We start from the raw sequence: 6,648 nt of genomic DNA, 5'->3' as shown, positions 1-6,648 counted from the left end.
CAACTTGCTGTCTGATTCTTCAATCCTAAAGACGTCATGCACCCGCCACTATCGCGTCTGGGACAAACCTACTTATCGTCTTTATATAGCTGTTTCTTTCTGTGTACTAATGGTCTCTTTATCAGTAAATGCCTTTGTCTCCCAGGCTTACTCTGAGTTCTAGGGGCTACAGCTCAAGGTAATGGGCCCAAGTCAACACTCTTTCTTAGAAAGGTGATCACACAGAGAAAGAGAGAGAGAGGAGATAACCAGGTAACTGGAGACGCACTTGTTGGCGTGGCCTATTTTCTATCCCTCTCTGATCGTACTCCTTAAGCAGCCTCTCTCATCCAACCATCTCTTACTGACCCACTGCTGTGATATTTCTGTCCTTTGTTTGCTAGCTCTCTGAACCAGAGTATTTGTGGTGTATTCACAGTGCAAAATATTTGTTTGACACACCATACATTCTATGCACAATGACTAGAGTTTTCTTACTCCTGGTAGCATCAAACCCACATTTTTTTACAACTACATTTCATCTGATATATGTTAGTTTAGATAATCACATCTAATGTAGACATCATGAAGGCAATGACAGTTGACAGGAAAAGAGAGACTAGAGGGAGGTATGAAGACAGGGAAAGAGACTAGAGGGAGGTATGAAGACAGGGAAAGAGACTAGAGGGAGGTATGAAGACAGGGAAAGAGACTAGAGGGAGGTATGAAGACAGGGAAAGAGAGACTAGAGGGAGGTATGAAGACAGGGAAAGAGAGACTAGAGGGAGGTATGAAGACAGGGAAAGAGAGACTAGAGGGAGGTATGAAGACAGGGAAAGAGACTAGAGGGAGGTATGAATACAGGGAAAGAGAGACTAGAGGGAGGTATGAAGACAGGGAAAGAGAGACTAGAGGGAGGTATGAATACAGGGAAAGAGAGACTAGAGGGAGGTATGAAGACAGGGAAAGAGAGACTAGAGGGAGGTATGAATACAGGGAAAGAGAGACTAGAGGGAGGTATGAAGACAGGGAAAGAGAGACTAGAGGGAGGTATGAAGACAGGGAAAGAGAGACTAGAGGGAGGTATGAAGACAGGGAAAGAGAATAAGAGCAGGTTGATTGGCCAGTCCAGAGCCTCACCAGTGCTGGTGTCCGTGTTGTGGTGTGTGGCGGGGGCATAGACACCCCCTCTCTGTGAGGTGCATGTGATCAGGGGGGCAAGGACTGACCGACGGTAAGGGATCACACCTGTTGCCCCATCAATATTTCAAACCGCTGTTTACCTTGGCTGATACACACTCTGCAACACCCCACAAATGAGCGCCAATGTCTTCGGAAGGTTTGAAAAATCAAAGTGCTCTGTTGTCTTGTCCACTCTGCTCCCCTGCAGTTTGGTCTAGTGGTGTGGTCAGGATGCGGTCAGTGAAAAAGAGAGGCATAAGAGAGATGAAACTTCTGAGTGCTGTTAAGGTGTCCTCCTCACCTCGAGATCTCCCATCAACCCCTGCTTCCCCCGGGAGCGTCATGGCAACAGCCAGGTGTCGGGTATCAGCTTACCTTGAGAGGCAGGGTGACGGCCAGTCAGAGTACCATGCCTCTCTAATACACGCATTTAACAGTAACTACCTAGATCTTGTTCCACCTTACTGGAAAAACAGCTGCAGTAGTAGTAGTAGTAGTAGTAGTAGTAGTAGTGTCTTTATGATTCACCGGAGTTGGCATGTTCTTGTGAAGGCCACTTTTACTTTGAAAGTCACTTTCAAAATGTCAACCCTGATCTGTATGGATTTCGAGGTGTGTTCCAAAATGAGAACTAAGTGACTGGTGGAATTACATGGATGGGGCCTTGGCAGGCGTAACACAACAGATCCAAGTCATAGGGACTTTCATGCAGTGGCGTCTGCACTGAATTATTATGCCACATGGTGGTGCTAAGTAACAACTCAATATTACCTCATGGCCTGCTACTGTGCAGTACCTGCACTGAGTCCTGTAGTATTCTGTGTTCCATTATGTCATGTGGAAGATTGTGGAACACATTGTGCAACACATTGCCATATAAGCAAAATGAAAAGAAGCCCACTAAAAGTACTGCACTAGACTATACATGAGAGTGTAAGAGATAAAGCTACCCTATGAATTATGTAGATGCATATGAAAGCCTAAAAAGTATTTTTTGCTGTTTGAGAAGACTGAGACATCACCGTGCAAGTGTTATGTTCTACCGACTTCCTTCTGGTGGCTTTGGTTATTGATGGACCGTGGTCTGACTATAGTGGGAAAAGGCCCTTATATCAAACCAAAGCTCGTATTTAGATGGGAGGGAGCGCCGCTCATCTTTATAATACTCTAATCAGCATTCATACCTTGCCGGGATGATTAGGGACAATGGCTTTTTATGGTGGAAGTGATCTCATTGCAGAGTGGCAGAATCAGCCTTTTACACCCCATCTCCTCCAGACCCCATCCATCACAGGGTGTCTGGGAGACTGAGACGGTAGACACACACTAACTCACTTAGAGAGAGTGACATATAGGGATGTCACTCACAAGGTAACTCACTTAGGGTAGGTGATATATTGGGACGTCACTCGCCATCACTAACTCACTTAGAGGCAGCCGATGTGGCGAAACGTGTTGGATGCCCGACTACCATCATGCCCCATTTCAGCTTGAATGACTGGTAAATAAACCGATGGGTGATTTTTGGAGAGATGTCGGCTACACTCATTCTTTCATCCATCCATCTTGAGTATGCTCTGTGCAATTAGTCTCACGACTGACACTTTGACCCGACGCCGCCCTCCTCTCCTGGGGCCTCATTTATCAGCCTTGCGTAGGGTACTAGGGGGTAACTAGCCCCCCCTAAGAACAATGTTTAATTGCTGACACAAAAAAGCAATGTTTGGGAAGAAATGGTATGTGGATGAAGGTCATGCTTAGGCGAATAAACTACAAAGGGAAATAAATGGCTACAGTTTACATGGGGTAAAGCCCCAGTTAGCCCGGTAGAAGATTATGGCATAGGGTTTCACAGAAGTGTGTTAAAATCCATCTAATCAGTTTTATTTTTCGAAATTCTTTAGTAAGCAATACTTCAAAAGTTGTCTTATTTTAATGATTTAATTCAAATATGGGGGGGAAATGGTGTTGCACATGTCACCAGTAATATTTTTTCTGCAACTAGTCCGTTTGGTGGAAACACACCACTGGTAGGAAAATGCACATATTTTCTTTATGCAGATTTTTTCAGTCACATATTGGATGTAAACCTAGCTGCTGACAGTCACTCAATTAGCCCATGTCAGCTAACATTTTTTTGGGGGGTAGGCTAAGTTAGTCTAGCGGCCAGCTATCTTAAACTTGTAGTAATCGTGGTCGAATTACCGACCCAGGGCCCCCATAGATTTTGTTAGTCACTCTCACTCAGATATCGTATTAAAAACTGCAAACATTTCTCTCCACCCTATGGCAAATGTGTTGAATTGCAGGAAATCAACTGTAAAACATAACTTTTCTCTCCGCCCCATGGCAAAATGTGTAGAATTGCAGCAAACGTGCTTTAAAATGGCAATATTTTCTCTACACCCCATGGCAAAACGTGTAGAATTGCAGGAAATGAACTATAAAAAAAATGTCTCTCCATTGTCAAGAGTGGATCCACTAACATGTTTTGCTGTTATGGCCCCCAAAACATGTGACTGAATATGTGGGTATGGATGTGAGAAGAAGACATACGAGCCACTGCAGACCCTCATGATGATTTCAGATTTTTAGTGGTCCCCACCCCCATGAAAGTTGCCCATCCCTGCTCTAACACAATAAATCAATTTGACTTGGTGAAAATCCGTTTTTTGGACATAACTTCCTTACCACTTTTTCCATGTGATTTCCTCCTTCACAGACTCCATGAAATCAAATCAAAATCAAATCAAATGTATTTATATAGCCCTTCGTACATCAGCTGATATCTCAAAGTGCTGTACAGAAACCCAGCCTAAAACCCCAAACAGCAAGCAATGCATGTGAAAGAAGCATGGTGGCTAGGAAAAACTCCCTAGAAAGGCCAAAAACCTAGGAAGAAACCTAGAGAGGAACCAGGCTATGAGGGGTGGCCAGTCCTCTTCTGGCTGTGCCGGGTGGATATTATAACAGAACATGGTCAAGATGTTAAAATGTTCATAAATGACCAGCATGGTCAAATAATAATAATCATAGTAGTTGTCGAGGGTGCAACAAGCACGTCCGGTGAACAGGTCAGGGTTCCATAGCCGCAGGCAGAACAGTTGAAACTGGAGCAGCAGCACGGCCAGGTGGACTGGGGACATCATGCCAGGTAGTCCTGAGGCATGGTCCTAGGGCTCAGGTCCTCCGAGAGAAAGAAAGAGAGAAAGAGAGAATTAGAGAGAGCATATTTAAATTCACACAGGACACAGGATAAGACAAGAGAAATACTCCAGATGTAACAGACTGACCCTAGCCCCCCGACACATAAACTACTGCAGCATAAATACTGGAGGCTGAGACAGAAGGGGTCAGGAGACACTGTGGCCCCATCCGATGATACCCCCGGACAGGGCCAAACAGGCAGGATATAACCCCACACACTGCCAAAGCACAGCCCCCACACCACTAGAGGGATGTCTCCAACCACCAACTTACCATCCTGAGACAAGGCCGAGTGTAGCCCACAAAGATCTCCAACACGGCACAACCCAAGGGGGGGGGGGGGGGGGGGCGCCAACCCAGACAGGAAGACCACGTCAGTGACTCAACCCACTCAAGTGACGCACCCCTCCCATGGACGGCATGGAAGAACACCAGTAAGCCAGTGACTCAGCCCCTGTAATAGGGTTAGAGGCAGAGAATCCCAGTGGAGAGAGGGGAACCGGCAAGGCAGAGACAGCAAGGGCGATTCGTTGCTCCAGCCTTTCCATTCACCGTCACACTCCTGGGCCAGACTATACTTAATCATAGGACCTACTGAAGAGATAAGTCTTCAGTAAAGACTTAAAGGTTGAGACTGAGTCTGCGTCTCTCACATGGGTAGGCAGACCATTCCATAAAAATGGAGCTCTTCCTTAATATTTGGTCAAATTATACATTTTGTGTAGGCCTATGGTTTCCTAGAAACAAGGGGGGGTCAACATACTACCCCTTTGGCTCAACTTACCCCAATCTACATGTTTTCATTGATAAATCAGACCCAAAATATATTTATCAGCTCCTGAAGGAGAACCACAAGCCCACCTGGGAAACGTCCTCCATTCACCATTTATGGTAACTACGTGTAACGGCTGTCGGGAGAGAGAGTAGACCAATACGCAGCGGAGTTAGTGTTCATCATTGAAGTTTAATTTACTAAAGAACACTACACAAAACAAAACAAGAAAACCGACAGCCAAACAGTCCTGTCAGGTGCAAAACACTAAACAGAAACAATTACCCACAAAACCCCAACGGAAAAACAGGCACTTGTGTGTGACTCCCAATCAGCAATAACACTCTACAGCTGTGCCTGATTGGAAGCCACACGGCCAAAATCAATGAAACAAACCAACATAGAAAAATGCACATAGAACGCCCACCCAATGTAACACCCTGGCCTAACCAAAATAACGAACAAAAACCCCTCTCTATGGCCAGGGCGTTACACAACGCCTCATTTGCTGTATGATTTGGAGGCGTTGGAACTGGGCCATGATAGTTGTTAAAAGAAAGCACACTGGAAAATGTGATCACATTTCTGTAGAGGTGTGGGCAGAATGTTTTAATCCTTTGCAGTGACTTTTTAATTAAAACATATGCTTGCCGCCATAGCGAGTGCCAAACACTGGACGCACATTCTGCAAGATCGTTTGTTTATTGAACAATTTATGTTAATGTTAATTGTTGCTCAATATTTTATTTATCAATTCATGATTGTTTCTATTTCCTGCCTTGGTATAGAGCCACACAGTGGAAGTTTCGTAATACCCAAAGCGGTCAAACAGGGAAATGGTTCCAATCGTTTTTCCACCATTCATTTTTCCCATAGGGGATTTTATAAACACTTACAATCAAGGCTGTGTTTCTATAAAAATCACCTTGTCCTAGAGATTTACACGGTTATCAAAACCTCACGCCAGGGTCAGCCTACACAAAACACAGCCCTTATTTGAAGCATTTCTAAAATCCGCTATGTGAAAAATTACTGGTAGAAAAACGTTTGGAACCATTTCCTTGTTTGACCGGTAGGTTATTTGGGTATTATGACCATACTGTGGTACTCTAAAGGCTCTGAAATTAAAACGGCTATGATGTCAATCTCCTATCGCACTTATCGCAATACTGTAGCCTACCCATATGTTTGCAATACAGTTGATCAACCACTAGAAGTTGTGTGTAGGCTAGATGTAATGAGTGCCAACTCACTGTATTTGTGTAATAACCAGCAGTTATATATTTATATTGAAAGCCATGCAGCTGTAGCGAATGCTTCCCATATTAACTCTGAACACAATCATTGAAAGGTTTGCTCCAGTCATCTGTACTCTGAAAAACCAACAACATTTATGATTGTAATTCTCCAATTTCTTTTTTTCTGTAATTAACGTCTATACTCATCCTTTTGAGTGTTGATTTGTAATTAATTTAGTTACATTGTGCTGTATCAAAAGCATTAAAGCA

This window comes from Salmo salar, chromosome 15 (genome assembly GCF_965601325.2).
Source record: "Salmo salar chromosome 15, fSalSal1, whole genome shotgun sequence".
Taxonomy (NCBI): domain Eukaryota; kingdom Metazoa; phylum Chordata; class Actinopteri; order Salmoniformes; family Salmonidae; genus Salmo; species Salmo salar.
The sequence above is the reverse complement of the archived record's forward strand: the minus strand, read 5'-3'. Positions refer to the sequence as shown.